The 20,428-nt window shown below is 52.3% G+C and overlaps 1 pseudogene; it reads right to left on the minus strand.

Annotated features, from left to right (window-relative positions):
* LOC112270114 overlaps nucleotides 1-16,210 on the minus strand; it is a 34,832-nt pseudogene extending 18,622 nt beyond the window's left edge.
* Between the last annotated feature and the right edge of the window lie 4,218 nt (nucleotides 16,211-20,428).

The raw sequence follows: 20,428 nt of genomic DNA on the forward strand, positions 1-20,428 counted from the left end.
CAGCGGCTAGTCACTCCGCCTGCGAGTTAACTACCCCAGTGCGCACGCCTCCAGGACGGACCCGTGTCCTCACCCCGTAAGCGTCCTTCCTATGCTCCGGCAACACGGGGACCGAGCTTACCTCAGCAAACCAGCGTTACTAAAGGAAGAGCTAAGGACCTAAAACAAAGTACTTAGCTTTTCGCTCTCTTTGGTCTTGTAGCACCTTGTTGAGAGCCGTGGCAAGGAGGATGTGGCAGTGCACCCTCCAGCGGCATGCGTAGAGGCATGCACCACCACAGCGTCTTCGCGACGCCCCTCGCCCACTACACCGCCATTTCTGGTGTCGTTCCATAAGAGATGTGACAGGGCCGCGATGGTGGGGACACCCTCGGCGACAAGCGCAAAGGGATGCACAACCATCGCCTATCTGCGACGTCTCTTGCTTTCTTGCCCGTTGCTGGTGTTGCACTTGCCCCGGTCTCCACACGCGCGGGACCATCAGTCGCCGCGTGGAGGTACTGGCCCTATCTCAGTTTCCTGCATCAAGCCTCGAAGTAATGGCCATATATGAACAACTTACTCGCAAGAGGACGACACCTGTGACCACCCCACGAGCATCACAGTATGCCTTCACCTCATCTTTACTCTGCACGTCAGATTCCTGTAGTGCCCAAGGTGCAAAGCAAAAATTTCAAAATGCACGAAAAACAGTTCAAACTGGATAACCTCCTGCCTCAGGTGACCCATACTTGAGCTCGAGGGGCAGCACAGGTTCTGCCCCGTAGACGAAGGCAAACGGAGTTTGACCCGTCGCCCGACTTGGTGTGGTCCGCGGCGACCACAACACGAGCTGGAGTTCTTCAACGCAATGTTTCATGTGGCCCTTGAGCTTGTCAAAGTGTCGTCGCGTGGGGCTCTGACACCGGGGATGCGCGGGCACCCCCTTTTAGGTTCGGCAGTGGGCTACGGGGATCGCTCCGGCGATCGCCGGCGAGGCCAATGCGAAGCTTAAGGATGCAATGAACATGAAAACGCTTTTTACCCAGGTTCGGGCCACCCGGAGGTGTAAAACCCTCTTGCTTGTCTGAGCTTGTATTATCATAAGATCGAGTGTTTACAAGTTGCCGGGGGAAGGGTCCCCGGGTGCTCTTTTTTGGCTAAGTGCTCTTAGCTATTCTGGGTATTACGAGTGGAGAACTGCTTGTTGGTTGAATGTGCGAATCGGAACCCGAACCCGAACCCCTTGACCGTTGGCGGGGGTCCTCCTTTTATAACCAAGGGGATGCCACAGGCGCCACGGTGCATGGATTACAAGTGGCGAGCAGGGAGCTTGGGCAGCTCATCCTCGATGCACTGGCATGCATGCATGAGCGACAACCCCGCGGCTAGGGGTCTAGGGCCTAAGAACTATCCCTGGGCAGCCACTGTTTGCCTGACTAGATGGATAACCTCCCTCCTGTCGGGTCATTAAATGCGTCGTGCGCTTCACTCCTTGTCCTGACGAAACTGCACACTGGGCGCCCGTCGTGCGCCCACGTGGCGCTGCAACTCTGTTCGCTCGGCCCCGCCCTCACGGCGGAAACCTGTGCCCAGGAATGCCTACTCCCGGCAAGTGCCTTCCCGGGAGGTGCCCAGGCAGGATTATTCCCCGAAGCCCCGCTAGCCCTTTCGAGCTAGTAGGTTGCAAGGCAGCCTGCACGGTGCCGCCTGGGGTGAGATCCTTCCGGGAACCTAGTGATGCGACCCACGTGTCGTGCAGCGGTGGCACCCCGGGTGCCACGGGTGCGATAGTAGCCCCCGGGCGTGGGCCGGCAACACCTGTTCCCCGACAAACCCGACGCGTGGGTCCCGACTCGCCTTTGGGCCCGCGTCTCTTCACCATCCCAAGGACCCCGCCGTTACGGACGGAGTGGTGGGTGCGAGATTTCCGCCGTATTATTCCTCTGATTAGTAATTATTCCGCCGTTAAATAGGGAAGTTAAGGCCTCTCTTCGCATTATTCCTCTGATTAGTAATTATCCCAGCGCACCCGCTGGGTGCGGAAACAGCCGTTACTGAACGGCTGAGTGTTATAAGCTTTTACTGCTGCGTTGAGGGGTAAACACTTAGCTCCCCAGCCTTCTTCCTCCAGCTTTTCGCATCTTGCACCCAAGAGGCTTGCTAGCTTCCGCCCCCGCTCCCCATGGCGCCCCCCACCACTAGGAAGAGGAAGGAAGTGAAGGCCCCAAAGAAACCAGCGGCCAGCAAGAGTGAGGCGGCCGCCAAGGCCACCGCGGACAAAGATGACATGAAGCGGACGATGAGGGCCACGCTCGCCTTCTACCGGCCCGGCTACAACTGTGAGGCGCTGGCCAAGATCCGGCACGCCGTTGCCTCCGGGTTCAACGATCACGGGGAGACCCTGATCTTCCTCGCAAGCACCGACCACCAGGAAAACGATTTCCTGGTGTTCGGGCGCTTCATCCTCACAGGATTGGTGCCACCGTTCTCTCTGTTCCTCCATGCGCTCATGGAGTCGTACCAGCTGCGGGTGGCGCAGCTCCATCCCATGTCCCTTTATCTCCTCGCCACCTTCTAGTTTCTCTGTGAAGCGTTCGTCGGAGTAATGTCCTCTGTGGCACTGTTCCGGCACTACTTCTACCCCCGGATCGATAACGCGAATGCGATGTCGTCGGGGGTGGTGTTCCGCGCCCGCGACCGGATGAAGTCCGAGTTTATCGTCCGGTCGGAAAAGAAGATCGGGAAGGAATGGGGGGGTGACTGGTGCTGGGTCCGGGTAGAAGACCTCGAGGAGTTCATCCTTTCGCCCACCGAGTTGCCGCAACCCAATGGCGGCTGGCGGGACCGGTACCACCGCGACGCCGATCTCCTCCCCATCGTGGAGAAGATCAAGGCCTTGCGGCTCGCGGGGCTCACCGACGTCGATGTGGCGCGAACCTTCATCAGCCGGCGAGTCGCGCCACTCCAACTGTGCTCCCGCCCCGCGTGGATGTACACGGGGTCCAGGGACAGGACACGCCTCCACCGTGACGGCGTGGACCGAGAATCTCTCCAGGTGTGGGTGAAGGGGATCTCTGACGAGGATGTTCCCGCCACGGGGTTCCCGTCGGGGGTCATCTCCCTCCACGCCGGCGTTCCGGGGCTGAATGACATCATCACCTCCTTCCCGCCCTGCAACGAGTGGGGGCTGATGGACGACTCCCCCACTCGGACCCCGCATGCTCCTCTGCCCGCAACTCGCGGGAAGCAGGTGCTTGAAGAGAAGGGGGGCGGGTTGGAAGTCAGCGGGCCCTCCCTTCGGTCCTCGGACGACGAGGTGGGCCAGCTTGCCGCGACCCAAGCAGTCATCCCCGTGGACGACGAGGATGAGAACAGTGATGATGCGCCCCTGATCGTGCGCAGATCAAGGGTGCATGCAGCGGCCGCGGCTACCTGAAGCGATCCCCCCCCTTCACTGGGGGTTCGATCTCTGTGCTTACCGTGCTAGTCCCTGGATCGACTCACTAGCACACACAGTTTCATGATGAAATATACAGAAACAAAGGTCAAAGTACTTTATTACATCGCATCATCCAGAATTTAATAGTACTTACAACCTCGCATGACCTCTGGGGCCATCATAAAACAAATACTGTTTCAACATCATAAAACAATATTTCAAAATACTGCAGCGGAAAAGGGTAGAACATAAGGGCCACACTACTCCAAGGTGAGAGCATGTTGGAATGTAAGCACATGACCCATGACAAAACGACGAACCTCACTCATCGTCGGATCCACCTGCATTGTTAATTGCAGCCACTACGTGGTCAATACATTTGAATGTATTGGCAAGCTCACTAGAGTTATAAAGGTCCTACCAAGTACATGCATAGTTTGGCTAGGTGGGGTTTGGCTATTTTGCATAAAAGCATCATTATTCAAATCCTATCATTTTTAGACAAATAGTTTTGAATTCTATTGGACACGGGGTAGAAACACCCATGCTCCTATTAACCTAGGCACATTGAGTAGAAACATCAATGCTCCTACCCAGTTCAAACCATTCATTTTATTAGGAAATTTGAATGAGTAAGACTTTCCTTACAGCTCCAATATCCAGTTGCTCATAATTGTCCGTAACCGGGGACACGGCTAACTACTTAGTTTGACACTCTCGAGAGGTGGTACACTTTACCCACAAGAAATCGACGTGTTAATCCCTTGCTGTCCTCAGGGTAGAGTAGCAACGGCATCGATTACAGGAATTTTCAGAACATATTCCCCCAAACCACCTGAGGGACGCGTTCCAACCTACACTGCTACATACCGATGTCACCTCGGATCCAGGTTCATATTTCTTACATCCATCCTGGCAGAGCCCATAATACCATGTGGTTGTACTGGAAGCTACTAAACAGGAAACTAGTCCAGTCTCTGGTTATCCCGGGTGGCATCCCACATTGTGACGCAGGCGCTCCCCGAATCGCACGGGGAGACGACCATGGACGCTCCCGAATCACACGGAGAGACGACTCAGCGGGCCCCATAGAAATGGACCTAACGTCACGACAACCAAAAACTCAAAGCAGCCCACCCAGGATGGTTCATTGAATTACTTGTTTTGCCATACGCTAGGAAATTCATATTGTAATTCAATAGTATCACATTGTATTAATACCACCCTCCTATATTATCATAGCATAGCAATTTAGTACTACGATGGCAATTGGTGGTAAGGTCATGACAAAGGAATCCTATACTATTAGGACAGATCATAGCTAGCATAGATACAATAATAATCCTGACAATGCAACTAATAAAATCTAGTGCATAATAAAATAATGGGTAAATGATCAAAGTGAACTTGCCTTGATAGTAGTTGGAGTTCAAACACTCGTCACAATCGCAAGGTTCGCTCTCCGAGAATACTATACAATCAACAAACATATACACACACATAAACACACAATTCAAACATGACAAAAGAATATGTATGCCATGATGTGATGCAAAACATGTGACATGAGTGGGTTGGTTTTATTTGGGTGATCTACTGGTCCAAGGCGTTGATAATTAAGCACATGCAATTAGGGTTTTTAAATAAATTGCAATGGCTAGGGTTTAAACTCTAAAATGAGGTTTTATTGGCATCAGCCAGATAGATTAGTTCAAAAATATTTGTTTCTCTGTCTCATTGGACAGAGGACAATAAAACAAAATTTTGGGCACTTGTTTCATTCAAAAAGGACTTCTAGATAATTAGTTATGATTTAAAAGGCATAAAACCCTAATCTGTAATTTGAATGTGATTCAATTATTCAAATTTTAAATTGGACAGTGCCAAAAGATTCTAAATTTATTAAGGATTCCAAAAAGGTGTGGATCACTAAATTTGGCCAAACAGATTTAAAGTTATGATCATTTGAAGTTACAGGGGCCTATCTGCAAAAGTGCCTTTTAATAATTCCGGGGGATTAAAATTACATTTTTATTTTATAAAAACCGGGTGACACGTGGCAGCTTCTGATAGGCGCGTACCGGTTCACTTAAGGGAATTAACCCGATCTAATCCGAGCCGTTGATCAAAGATCGGACGGACGGGGGCTCTCGGGCTTACCTAGGGTTCCGGCGACCTTCTCCGGCGACGGCGCGGCACGGGCGGCGGCGCGCGCGGGGTGCTCCGGCGACGCGGGCGGCGCAGGGATGGCCGGGGTCGGCGCAGCGCGGCACGGCGGAGACGGGGACGGGGTCGGTACGGCTTCGGGAGGCCGGAGGGCTTGCCTAGGACGGCGGAGACGCGACGGCGCGGGCGGCGGACTCCGGCGAGGCTTCGAGTGGCGGTCGGCGGGCGCTGCAGTGGACCAAAAACGTCGGCGCGCGCGTCAGAAGAAGCGCGAGAGAGAGGGAAACAGAGAGAGGGCGGCCGCTTCGAAGGTGTCTCACCGCGACGTCGTCGGAGAGAGGAAAAACGGTGGCGGACGGAGCTTCAACGGCGAGAAATCGGGGCGGCCTGGCGGCGTTCGAGCGGGGGCGAGCAGGGGGAAAAGAACGGCGGGGGCGAGGGCTTTATAGGGACGCGCTCGGGGCGGCGAGAACGTGACGGAGTGAGGGGATTGCGGCGGAGACGGCGCGCAGTGGCGAAAACGGCAAGCACGCGGGGATCGCGGCGCCTTCCATCGGGGAAGAAGGCCCTGACAGGCGGGCCCCGCCTGTCAGCGGCCCGGGCGCGCGCGCGGGCGGACCGGGCTGGTCCGGTTCGGTCCGGTTTTCTTCTTCTTTTTTTTTTTCTCAATCCTTTGATAACTTTTGATTTTGAACTCCGAATTGGCCCAAATAAAATCCAGAAAATTTGTAGAATCATGTTCTACCATGATACAACTTTTGGAAGTAGTTTCTCCTCAAAATAAAATATGTAAATATACATTTGCCCTATAAATGCCTTTAGGGCCATATATCTGTTTAAATAAAATACTTTTTCAACTCCAAATAATTATCCAAAAATTATGGGATAGTTTATATATGCACTAAACCCTTTTTATACCTCAACCCTATTGGTTTGAAAAACCAAAGGTTACAGGGATGTAAACAAAATCTCTTAAAGCCTTTTGTGATTCAAAATTTGAATTCAAACATGCAATTGTGTCATGATGCTCATGGATGCAATGCACATGTAAAGGTTTGAAATTTTGGGATGTTACACTACCTCCACGGGGGCTGCGGCGGCTACCAGCTCCGCGACGGCGGACGCCCCGCGGCCGCCTTGGGGGCGTCCGCCGGCACCTCAGCGGCAACCACCCCGGCAGCGGCTGGAGCCGCGGCAGCGGCCACACAAGCGATGACCTCCGACGCCGTGGCGGCCCCATAGACGGTTCGCGCGGTGCCCCAGGCCGCGGCAACCCCACGGGCTCCCACCGCCCCGCCCGCTCGGGGGGTCTTCCGAGGCTTCGCACTCCGGCGCAACCCCTCGACGGCCGATTCGTCGGCAAGCGCTGGCAAGAGGGGGAGGGTCGATTCCCCGCTTGTCGCGCCAAGCAAGAAGGCACGCGTGGACGCCGGTAGCGGTGCCGACCCGGCTGACACTGGGGCCAGCGGCACTGCCACCGCATCTGCCGGCGACCCAGCCTCGATGGAGGTGGTGCCGGCAATAGGTACAACTCCTTCCCGCTTCCTTACCGGCATTTCCATTTGACAGTTAATCCTGCAACTGTACCTTCTCTTTCCGCAGAAAACCTCCCGCACTTGCCGGGACGGAGGAGGAAGGGAAGACTCGCCCCGCAAACCCAGTGGCCTCGCAAGGTAATCATCCATAGCCCCCCGTGTCTGCCTCCGGGCAACTCGTTTAGCTTCTCACTTCTCATATTTCTCGCTGTTGTAGGCCCTAGCACGCCCGCACCGGGAGCGGGTGCTACGGTGGTTGACCCCGACTCTGACGTCGGGGTTACGGGGACGGCAGAGGAGCCGGAGGCAATCCCCACGCCAAGCCCTGCTGCGCCGGCCGTAGTGGCGGCGGTGATCCGGCGACGCGCGAGCGGATGCAGATGCCACTGGCGCGGATTCTTCTGCTGCCCCGCAAGGGGCGGTCCCTGCCGGGGGCGCGTCAACCTCGCCAGCCCCGTAGTCCCCGGGCGCGGGTGAGGGGGAGGTTGCGGAGGAGGAGCAACGGGAGCTCTACCGGTCGTCCCAGAAGAGGAGCTCTACCGGCGGCTGGAGACTCAGCGCGCCGAGCTCCAAGGAGCTCTGGACTCGCTGGTGGCAGCTCAGGGGAAACCAAGAAGGAGCACGCCGAGGTGCTCGCAGTGGCCCAGGCTCAGATCGACGAGAAGAGCGATCTGATCGCCAACTATCTCGGCGAGATCCAAGGCCTGCGCGTCAAGCTGGAGGTGCAGATCAGGGCCACCGAAAGCGCGGTGGACGCGTCAGCCCGGCACGAGATCCATCTCAACGCCGCCAAGGACAAAGCGGCCCGGCTCGAGACCGGGCGGGCCACTGTCCGGGAGGAGCTCGCCAAAGCCGGTGAGGACAACGCGACTCAAGCCGTGGAGCTCGCGTCGCTGGCGAGCCGCCTCCGCAAGGCCAAGAAGGCCACACTCGACGCCCGGCTCCATCACGGCACGTTGATCGGGCCACGGTAGCTGGAGACCAAGAAGCTGCTCAAGATCGCCCAAGCGCTGCGTGACCTGCTGCCTCGGTTCCAACTGCAGGCCGCGGAGGTGGATGGCACGGACGTCTCCACGCTGATCCCGTTCTTCTTCGACTTGGTAGGGAAGTTCGGGGCGCTCGACGTCTGGATCGCCAAGTTTGGCGCTAACGAGGTTGCCAACTACGCCTGGGAGGTTGCCGGGACGAGCGAGGACGAACCCACCCACACTCAGGCGGTGAGTGGGTTTGTCGACGAGGTGGTCGAGCGGATGCAGCGGAAGCCGGACCCCGAGTCGTCCCCGGAGCCCCCGGCGGAGGATGCCGGCAACTAGCCCCTGCCGGCCTTTGCTGTTTCCTTGTTTACCTTCTTTTGCTTTCGTTCCTGCAAGCACGGCGCTTGGCGCCATTTGAACAATTACCGTTTCATTAGTTCGCGTAATCATTTGCTACTTTGTTAACCTAGTTCTTTAGTTCTGCTTAATCCTGTTCCTTGCCCCTGGGGCTGCCTCGCGCGGTGGATCCCTTCGCCCTTGTGTGTTGTGCTTTGTGTTGTTGGGGACTCGCGCGCCTCACCCTTGACCAGACCAGGGACCCAGGATGGACCCGCCGTGCCGACCTGGGGCCAAGCAGCAGCGGCGAGCCACTCCGCTTGCGGGGTAATTACACCAAGCCATGCCCTCCCGGGGCGGACCCGGAAGCCGCACCGGGAGCGCACTCCCCCCACAAGCATCCTTCTAACACCCCAGCCACACGCAGGTTTCGGGGCCACACTTAGCGAGGTAGAGTTCTGTTTCGTTTAGTTCTCAGAGAGTCTACCGTTCAGGTTCAAGCGCTTAGCTTTTCGTTTGGTCTCGTGCTCGGTACGCTTGCCGAAAGGGTGCGCCTGGTATGCCGCCCCTGAGACAGCCTGTTTGAAGGATGCGGCAGGAACACCGAGGCAGGATCGCCGCTAGCGACAAGCGCCAATGACGATGCTCCCGCCGCGTCTCCGCTGCGACCCTCGCCTTTGGAAGAGCCCTTGCTTTCGGAGGAACCTGTTCCGAGGCGTGCAATAGGGACGCCGTGACATCCTCGCCACCACTGGTAGCCGCGGGTGGCAAAGACATCACGGCGTCCCCACAGCAGCCCTCACTGCTTGGGGAAAGTGTACTTGAGGGACGCAGCAGGGACGCTGGGGTGGGCCGGAGCGAACGGCAAACGCCGGCACCGGCGCCGTCACAGCATCGTTGCGAGGACCCTCGCCTCCGGAGGCGCCCTCGGGAGGGGTGCGGCAGGGACACTACAGTCGTGCACCTGTCAGCGCTGAGCGCTGATTGAATGCACCCCCAAAGTGTCTCCGCCGCAACCCTCGCCCCGGAGCCGCTCACTAGACGAGGTGTGGCAAGGACAGGGCGGCAGTGCATCCGCCGGCGCCGAGCGCTGGTGGGATGCACTACCACCGTGTCTCTGCGTCACCCCTTCGAGTGGGCTCGGTGGAGGGATGCGGCAAGGGCGCGACGGCAGTGCACCCGTCGGCGCTGGGCGCTGATGGCATGCACTACCATCGCGCCTTTGCAGTACCGCTCGCCTTCGCAGCCTCTTCCTTGGCTTCGCTCTTAGCCGTTCCATGGCAGGGACGCCCCTTTTATAGGCGCGGGAGAGGGGCTTGCCACCACGCGCGCCGGGTCAACGCAGCATACGTGGCGCCCCGCCCCTTGGGGTGCGGTACGGTCCTCGCCACTCCGCATGCCAAGTTGCTGTGGCACATGAAGTGACCGCCCCCGTACCGGGTCGACTCACTAGCACACACAGTTACATGATGAAATATCCAGAAACAAAGGTCAAAGTACTTTATTACATCGCATCATCCAGAATTTAATAATACTTACAACCTTGCATAACCCTTTGGGTCAGCATAACAGATAGAGTTTCAAGAAAACAAAATATTGTTTCACAAACGGTAGTGGAAAAAGGTGGAGCAAATTGGCCACAACTACTCCCAAAGGAGAGAGCATGACCCAAAGAACATCGACGAACCTCACTCTTCGTCAGATTCACCTGCATTATTAATTGCAGCCACTACGTGGTCAATATATTGAATGTATTGGCAAGTTCACCAGAGTTATAAAAGGGCCTACCAAGTACATGCATCTTTTGGATATGTGGGGTTTGGCTATTTGCATAAAAGTATCAATGTTTCATCCTATCATTTTTAACCAAATAGTTTTATTTCTATTGGACACGGGGTAGAAACACCAATGCTCCTATTAACCTAGGCACATTGAGTAGACACATCAATGCTCCTACCCAGTTCAATTCATTCGTTTTATTATGAAATTGGAATGAGTGAGACTTTCCTTACAACCCCCAAATCTAGTCGCTCATAATTGTCCATAACCAGGGACATGGCTAAGTACTTAGTTTGACACTCTCGAGAGGTTGTACACATTCCCCACAAGAAATCGACGTGTTAATCCTTTGCTGTCCTCAGGGTAGAGTAGCAACGGCATCGACTACAGGAATTTTCAGAACATAATCCCCCAGACCACCTGAGGGACGCGCCCCCACCTACACTGCTACATACCGATGTTACATCAGATGCGGGTTCATATTTCTTACATCCATCCTGGCAGAGCCCATAATACCATGTGGTTGTACTGGAAGCTACTAAAAAGGAAACTAGTCTAGTCTCTGGTTACCCCGGGTGGCATCCCACATTTGCGACGCAGGCGCTCCCATAGAAAAGGCGAGACGACTCATAGAAATGGACCTGACGTCGCATACATCTCAAATACTCAAAGCAGCCCACCCAGGACGGTTCATTGAATTACTTGTTTTGCCATACACTAGGAAAACTATACTTTAATTCAATATTATCACATTTTAATAATACCAACCCTCGTATACTAACATAGCATAGCATTTACTACTACGTTGGCAATTGGTGGTGAGGACATGGCAAGGGTATCCTATATTACTAGGAGAGATCATAGCTAGCATAGATACAATAATAATCCTAACAATGCAACTAAAAAAAAACTAGTGCATAATAAAATAATATGATGATGGTCAAAGTGAACTTGTCTTGATAGCAGTTGGTATTCAAGCACTCTTCGCAATCACACAGTTCGCTCTCCGAGAAAACTAAACAAATACAAACAATGCATACTTAAACATACAATACAATCAAAAAGAGATATATACCATGATGCAATGCAAAACATGTGACATGATTGGGTTGATTTTATTCGGGCGATCAACTGGTCCAAAGCATTAGCAATTAAAATAAGTGCATTAGGTTTAAAAACATAATGCAAAAACTTGGGATTAAAACCCTAATACAAGGTTTTATTGGCATAAGCCAATTAATTTAATTCAAAATATTTATTTCTCTATCCCAATGGACAGAGGACAATAAAAAAAATATAGGCACTGGTTTCAATTAAAAAGGATTTCCAAACAAAAAGATATGATTTAAATGGCATTAAAAGCCTTTCTGTAATTTGACTGTGGTTAAGTGATTAAAAATTAAATTTAAACTATGCCAAAAGATTATAAAGGTCAAGAGCTTTCCAGAAAGGTAAAATTTGTCAATTTAGGCCAAAGGGTTTAAAAGTTATGATCATTTGATGTTCTAGGGGCTTTTCTGCAAAACTGCCATTTATTTAAACTGGGAATTAAGTTTTCATTTTAATCAGGGACACGGGGCGTGATCTGATTCGCGCGTACTGGTTCGGGTTGGGATTAAATCGGAGCCGTCAGATCTCACTTAAAGGGGATCGGGCGGCCCAGATCGCGTACCGGTTCGGTGAGTTAAGTGATCTAATTCGAGCTTACCGGCGGCGGCGCTAGGTTTCCGGCAAAGTCTCTGGCGACGTGAGGACGCGGCGGCGGGCGTTTTTGGTGAGGTCTCGGGTCGGGGAAGAGCGCGAGAGATGCGGCTTGGCGAGGCAGAGACGTCGGTGGCGTCGGTGAGGCTCGGGGATGACGGAGTGCTTGCCTAGGACGACGAAGAGGTGGCGGCCGGCGGTGGAGCTTCGGTCGTTGGCGACCACGGGCTGCGGTGCACCATGAACCAAATGAAGCGCGTCACAAGGTGAGCGAGGGTGAGAGGAAGTCGAAGGGGCAAGCGGTGTCGAAGATTACCCTTCCTGTCTCCGGCGGCGAGCGAGGAAGTGGCGGCGACAGGGGCGAGCGACGGCGAGGAACCGCGGCGGTGTGCGCGCAGGATTTGCGAAAGCGAAAGAGGGGAAAGATGAGGGGGAGCTCGGGCTTTATAAGGACGCGGGCGGCAGGCTGCAGGGATCACGGAGCTGATGGGCGCGGTGGGGATGGCGTGCGGATTCGGCGGTGCGGACGCGGCGGCGTGACGGGCAGGGGCTTTCCCTGCGGGGAAGACGACCCTGACAGGGGCAGGGGCTTTCCCTGCACGCGCACACCTGGGCCGGTCTGGCTCGGGCGGTTCAAATCTTGGATGAAACACCTAAGGTTTAAATATAAATAAAATCTTTTTAAAGCCTTTTTGGAATTCAAATCTTGATTCAAGAATGCAAATGTGGCATGATGCTCATGAGTGCAATGCATATGAAAGAGTTTGAATTTTTTGGATGTTACAGACCTAACCCCCTCTTCTGTCTTGACTGAGCTACCTTCAGCCTGTCTCGGATGAGTCTAACCTTTTCCTCGGCATCCTTTATCATATCCGGACCGAATAGGCCACGGTCTCCTACACCATCCCATAACAATGGTGTTCTGCACTTCCTTCCATACAAAGCTTCAAACGGTGACATTCCTATGCTGGCTTGGAAACTGTTGTTGTACGAGAATTCTACATACGGTAGATTGTCATCCCAACTGGATCCATAATCTAGAGCGCAGGCTCTCAGAATATCCTCGAGGATTTGATTTACTCTCTCGGTCTGTCCATCTGTCTGCGGATGAAACGTTGTACTGAATTCCAGTCTCATTCCTAGAGACTCATGTAGCTGTCCCCAAAATCTTGAGGTAAATTGGGTACCTCTGTCTGAAACTATTTCCTTGGGTACTCCGTGTAAACACACTATTCTGGACATGTAGCGTTTCGCTAACTGAGCACTGGTGTATGTAGTCTTTACCGGTATAAAGTTGGCAACCTTGGTCAAACGGTCAACCACTACCCATATGGAATCATATCCTAATCTGGTCCTTGGTAAACCGGTGATAAAGTCCAAGCCTACTTTATCCCACTTCCAGTATGGTATTGGCAGTGGTCTTAGCAATCGTGCTAGTTTCTAGTGTTCTGGCTTAACTCTGCTGCACACATCGCACAACTCAATAAATTCTGCGATGTCTCGCTTCAATCCGGACCACCAAAATGTTTCCTTTAGGTCCATGTACATCTTCGTGTTTCCAAGGTGGATTGAGTACGGTGAGTCGTGGGCTTCTTGCAGTATCAACTTTCTGATTTCCAGATCCTGCGGTACGCAAATGCGTTTTCCGAACCATATGTTACCCTGGTCGTCTTCTCGAAAATCTTTGGCCTTTCCGGTAATCATATTCTCTTTTATTTCCAAGTCACCCTTCCGTGCTTCTCTAATCTTATCCAGCAACACGGGCTATACTTCCAAAGTGGCTAAATAACCTTCCGGTACTATTTCCAGTCTGAGGTCTTTGAATTGTTCGCATAACTCTGGCGGTAATTCCCCAACTATCAGAGCATTCACATAGCCCTTGCGGCTCAAAGCATCGGCTACCACATTAGCCTTGCCTGGATGGTATTGCAAGTTCAGATTATAATCTTTTATCAGCTCAAACATCTTCTCTGCCTCAGATTTAACTCCTTCTGGGTGAATATGTACTTCAGGCTCTTGTGATCAGTAAACAACTCACAGTGTTTCCCCATCAGGTAGTGTCTCCAGGTCTTTAAGGCGTGCACTACCGAGGCCAATTCCAAATTATGCGTGGGGTAGTTGCCTTCATGGCTCTTTAGTTGGCGTGAAGCGTACGCTACAACTCTTCTCCCCTGCATTAACACTCCTCCCAATCCTTGACGTGAGGCGTCATAGTATACTTGAAAATCCTCTTGCAGGTCAGGTAAAATGAGGATGGGTGCAGACACTAGTCTTTTCTTCAATTCCTGGAAGCTCTCTTCACATTTCTCATTCCAGGCAAACTTCTTCTCCTTCTTTAAGAGCTCAGTCATGGGTTTTGCTATTTTGGAGAAATTCTCAATGAACCTACGGTAGTAACCAGCAAGTCCAAGGAAAAGGTGGACTTCTCCGACGTTCTTTGGTGCCTCCCATTCTGTAACTGCTGCAACCTTAGCTGGGTCAACAGCTACTCCGACTCCTGACACTATGTGTCCAAGGAAGCTAACTTCTGACAACCAAAAGTCGCACTTGCTAAATTTGGCATTTGTGCGCTCTCAGCTTCTCCAAAATCATGCGCAGATGCTGCTCATGCTCTTCTTTGCTCTTGGAATACACCAAGATATCATCGATGAAAACCACGACAAACTTGTCCAAGAATTCCATGAACACCTTGTTCATCATGTTCATGAAGTATGCAGGCGCATTGGTCAAACCAAAAGGCATCACAGTGTACTCATAAAGTCCATAGCTAGTGGTGAAAGCTGTTTTGGGAATATCTGCTTCTCGGATCTTCAGCTGAAAATATTCTGATCTCAGATCGATCTTTGAGAACACTTGAGCTCCCTTCAATTGATCGAAAAGATCATTGATTATGGGCAAACGATATTTATGCTTTATCGTCACCTCATTTGGTGAACGATAGTCAATACACATCTGTTGGCTCTTGTCCTTCTTTTCTACAAACAGGACAGGTGCTCCCCAGGGTGATGAACTGGGGCGGATGAAACCTTTTGACAGCTGCTCGGCAAGCTGTTTCTTTAATTCCTTTAACTCATCCATAGCCATCTTATATGGTCTCTTGGCTATGGGTCGGCCACTTCCTGGCATTAACTCAATGAGAAACTCAACGTCACGGTCCGGTGGCATGCCTAGTAATTCCTTTGGAAATACGTCCGGGTATTCCTTTACTATTGGTACTTCGTCCATGCTAACCGCCTTAAGAGCATTAACCTTGGGTTTCTTAACTACATGGGTTGACTTGTACCGAATGCGTCTTTGGTCAGGGGTTGTAAGCGTGACAGTCCTCTAGGCACAGTCTACTAATCCTTCATACAAGGTCAACCAGTCCATACCTAGGATTAGGTCCAGACCTCAGGAGTCTATCAATATGAGGTCAGAGGGAAAAGTGTGCCTCCCAATACTTAGGGGTAGCTGGTGGCGGTGTCGGGTTGCTACAATTGTCCCACCCGGTGAGTTCACTTTCATGGGTCTACCCATGGTCTCAGAGGGTAGTTTGCCTCTTTCTACCAATACTCTTGAAATGAACGAATGTGATGCACCAGTGTCAAATAGAACTAGTACTTCAAAATCATTAACGTGGAAAGTGCCAAGTATGATACCTGGTTCTCGGTGATCTCTTCCACGTCCACGTGATTCACGTGGCCCTTCTGGAACGGATTGGGCTTGCTTCCAATGCTATCCTGGTTCTCCGGGCAGTTGGTGGCATAGTGTCCCAGTTTGTGACACTTGAAGCACTCCACCTTGCTCAGGTCCTTGTTGGCGTTGTGGTTCTGACCATTGTTCTGGTCGTTGCCGTTGTTCCTGCCATTGCCGTTGCCATTGGTGGGCCTTGGGCAAGTAGACGGATGCTGATGCTGATGGGGCCGGTTCCCATTGCCACCCTGGTGGTGGTGTCCTTGGCTTCCCTGGCGGTGGTGGTGACCATTACCTCCACTGCGGTGGCTGTTATGGTTCCCGTTCCTGCTCAAGGAGGTGCCGCCGCTTCCATCATAGGAGGTTCGCTGCTTCTGGTGCGGGCCAATGTGAGAGCCTCCTTGGTGAAGTCTCTTCTTGCGGCTCTCCATTTGGGTGAGCTTGCTTTCCAAAATGATGGCCTTGTCGATCAAGGACTGGTAGGTGGGGGTGTAAGCAACAGCAAGTTGAACCGACAGCTCGTCGTTCAGACCGTCCAAGAACTTCTCTCTGCGCTTGGCATCGGTGTTCACATCGTTCAGCGCGTAGCGGGACAGCTGGTTGAAAACTTCTATATATTCCGACATAGAGCGGCCTCCCTATCGCAGTCTGTGAAACTCTTTCTTTTTCAGACTGAGCACCCCCGCAGAGATGTGGGCGGTGCGGAAGGCTTCCTGGAACATGTCCCAGGTGACGTTCTCGATGGGGGTGGTGATCTGAAAATTCTCCCACCAAGATGTTGCGGGTCCCTCAAGCAAGTGAGCTGCAAACCTCATTTTCTCTTCATCATTGCAGTTGATGGTGACCAAATTCTTGTGGACTGAACGAAGTCAGTCGTCAGCGATAATGGGCTCAGTGGAGCTGGAAAAGGTAGGCGGGTGCAATCTCAGCAATCTGGTCAGCATATCCACTTGAGGTGGGTGGTGCTGCTGGTTGTTGTTTTTCTGCTGATTGTTGTTGTTGTTGGCCATTTGCTAACTAATCAACTGCAGAAACTAGGTCTGCGCGGCCAACAGTTGCTACATGGTGGCAGCATTCCCGTCTACTTCGGCATTGCCGGCCTCAGCGTTGTTGGCGGGGTTTTGGGGTCTCGGAGGCATTTGTTTAGGGTAGCATAGATGAGGATATAGATAGAATAGAGTTAAGAATGTCTAAAACCCCCACAAAACCATATATTAACACAAGCATATCTCAATCATACACTCAAGCATTCATAAAAAAAAGGTTTTGAAAAAGATAGCAAATCACACTTGTTCACGATGGGACACTACCCATAAATAAAAGAGTATGGAAAAAGCAAACGGTCTACATTGCCATACACATAGATTGTATGGTCCATGACTATCTCGCAATATTGATAACGATAAAAACTGATAACAACTAGCAGGCATCGACTAGGACTAGGAAGGTGTGGCTGATGTCGCGGCTCCATTAGCCCTCTTCTTGGAGCGGGTGTTGGAGGTAGGGGTGTCAATCTCGTGGACCTCCTGGGGCTCTTCCTCCTCAGTCGGTACTCCCTCCTGAGGCTCCATCTCCTGATCCTGCGGTGGAGGTGGGGTCTGAACAGGCGCCGGTGCGGTAGCTGGCGCAGCGGCGGGTGCGGGTGCGGCTGCAGCAGCGGCTGCTTCGATGAAAGCCTTGAACTGCTCGCAGCCTGATCTCTCTCATACTTCAGCTGGTCAATGGCGCCTCCCATGTTGAGGATACTGTTCTACAGCAATGCCTTGTCCTCCTACCATTGGGTCTTCTCCTCCAGCAGATTAGCGACTAGCTTCTCCGCATCATCAGCTCTGGTCATTTCCTCACCGAGGCAGGTCTCCAGATTCTCGGTGTTCTTCTCCATGCTCTCAAACTGGGCGGCCACCTTGGACACCTCCTGGTCGTCGGCTGCTGGCACAGCCTGGCACGTGTGGTTCCGCCTTCCAAAGAGACAGAAAGGGGAGTCCTCGGGAAACTCGGGCCGATAGTCCCGGCACACCTGTGCGAAGGCGCACTGCATGGCGAACTGAAGGCCTTGCTCGAAGGTGCGGTAGCGGGTGATGAAGGAGATATCCGGAGTAGCAGGCGCGATCTCACGCCCGCGGATCTTCGCCTCAATCTCCCACCGTGGCTGCCATCCTTCTGGCACGGCGGACTGGACTCGACCTCTGAACCTGGGAGGTGGTAGGTCGAGGAACGCACATAGTGCCGCCAAAGGGACACTGAACAACTGCTCGTCGTCGGTGGAGGGGTAGTAGACGCGGGTGAACGGCGGCACGTTGCCGAAGGGTGGTGGTGGGCTTTCCATCTATAGAAACCAAAGAAGGAAAGGTAAGGGAGTGTCAGTGACATGATCAAAAGGTCGGATGTATGTAGAATAAAAGATAAAGGTAGAAGAGTGGATAAAATGACCAGAATTATAATTAAAGGTGGAATTGCAAATAAAATTTGGATGCATGATAATATGTGTATAACATGACAACATGATTATAGTGGTGGTTGGTATAATAAACAAAAAGAAGATATGCATCTGTGGTATAATGGCATGGTATTTGGTTTATATGTAAAATAAATCAACAAACATGTCATGCATATGTAAGATGTAAATGCAATGATTTAGATGAATAGGGATAAGGAATAAAATATTTATAAAGATCAGATAGGGATAAGAAATATTCCTAAGGTTTGGTCTTATCCTAATCCAAGCTAGGATCACGTTCCTACAGACAACACATTGCTCTGATACCATCTGAAACGACCGCCCCCGTACCGGGTTCGATCTCTGTGTTACTGTGCTAGTTCCTAGATCGACTCACTAGCACACACAGTTTCTTGATGAAATATCCAGAAACAAAGGTCAAAGTACTTTATTACATCGCATCATCCAGAATTTAATAGTACCTACAACCTTGCATAACCCCTTGGGTCAGCATAACAGATAGAGTTTCAAGAAAACAAAATATTGTTTCACAAACGGCAGCAGAAAAAGGTGGAGCAAATGGGCCACAACTACTCCCAAAGGAGAGAGCATGTTAGAATGTAAGCACATGACCCAAAGATCATCGACGAACCTCACTCTTTGTGAGATTCACCTGCATTATTAATTGTAGCCACTAAGTGGTCAATACATTGAATGTATTGGCAAGTTCACCAAAGTTATAAAAGGACCTACCAAGTACATGCATCTTTTGGCTATGTAGGGTTTGGCTATTTGCATAAAAGTATCAATGTTTCATCCTATCATTTTTAACCAAATAGTTTTATTTCTATTGGACACGGGGTAGAAACATCCATGCTCGTATTAATCTAGGCACATTGAGTAGACACATCAATGCTCCTACCCAGTTCAATCCATTCGTTTTATTATGAAATTGGAATGAGTGAGACAAACCCTGCCCCGCAGGGAGTCCCGGGAGGCGAAGACCCGGAGGGTTCCTCGGACTCGTCGCCCACCGTCACGCGAGGTGACGCGTGGGGCATCTTGAATGCCCGCCAGCAGGAGGATCTGCGTCAGCGCCTGGAGCACTGGCGCCGGCACGAGGTAGAGAGCAAACGCCCGGAGGACCAGGAGGATGCTCCTATGGGCCCCGAGGATGGCTGCACCGCGTTCACGCGCGAGCTGCGGCGGGTGACATGGCCCCGCAAGTTTCGATCGCCCGCGCTCGGTACGTATGATGGGACCGTGAATCCCAAGGATTTCCTCCTGACCTATACGTTGGGGATGCAAGCCATCGGCGCCGACGACAAGGTCAGAGCCAACTGGTTCCCGATGGTCCTGAAAGGATCAGCGAGAACCTGGCTGCTCCACCTGCCTGCTGAGTCCATCGCTAGTTGTGCGGACCTGAGCAAGCAGTTTGTGAGCGCATTCCAGGGCGGCTACAAGCGTCCAGGAACCATGGCGGACCTGCACACTCTAGTGCAAAAGCCTCCGGAGCTTCTGACCTCCCCGGAGTCCCTAGGGAGGTGATTGAGCATCGACTTGCGGTGCGCCCGGACGCCCGCCCCGTCAAGCAGAAGATCCGCCGGCAAGCGCAGGAGCGCAAAGATTTCATCAAGCAAGAGGTGGACAAGCTCAAGGCTACGGGGGCTATCATGAAAGTTCTGTATCCCACTTGGTTAGCTAACCCTGTAGTAGTGCCCAAGACGGGGAATAAGCTTCGCATGTGTGTATATTTTACTGATCTTAACCGTGCGTGTCCCAAGGATCCTTTCCCTGTATCAAGATGCTTTCTAGATGCTTTTTGCGACTGCTGGTTGCGACTTGCTGAGCTTCTGACCTCCCCGGAGTCCCTAGGGAGGTGATTGAGCATCGACTTGCGGTGCGCCCGGACGCCCGCCCCGTCAAGCAGAAGATCCGCCGGCAAGCGCAGGAGCGCAAAGATTTCATCAAGCAAGAGGTGGACAAGCTCAAGGTTACGGGGGCTATCATGAAAGTTCTGTATCCCACTTGGTTAGCTAACCCTCTAATAGTGCCCAAGGCGGGGAATAAGCTTCGCATGTGTGTAGATTTTCCTGATCTTAACCGTGCGTGTCCCAAGGATCCTTTCCCTGTATCAAGATGCTTTCTAGATGCTTTTTGCGACTGCTGGTTGCGACTTGCTGAGCTTTCTAGATGCTTTTTCCGGCTACCATCTAATCAAGATGGCAGTGGAAGACGAGGAGAGAACAACTTTCATCACCCCGGTTGGCTGCTACTGCTACACGTGCATGCCTTTCGGGTTGAAGAACGCGGGCTCAACATTCCAGTGCACGCTGCGCGAGTGTTTGAGACCCCAGCTAGGCCGCAACATGGAGGCCTACATGGACGATATCGTCATCAAGTCGAA

The sequence above is a fragment of the Brachypodium distachyon genome, chromosome 1 (genome assembly GCF_000005505.3).
Source record: "Brachypodium distachyon strain Bd21 chromosome 1, Brachypodium_distachyon_v3.0, whole genome shotgun sequence".
In the NCBI taxonomy this organism is placed as follows: domain Eukaryota; kingdom Viridiplantae; phylum Streptophyta; class Magnoliopsida; order Poales; family Poaceae; genus Brachypodium; species Brachypodium distachyon.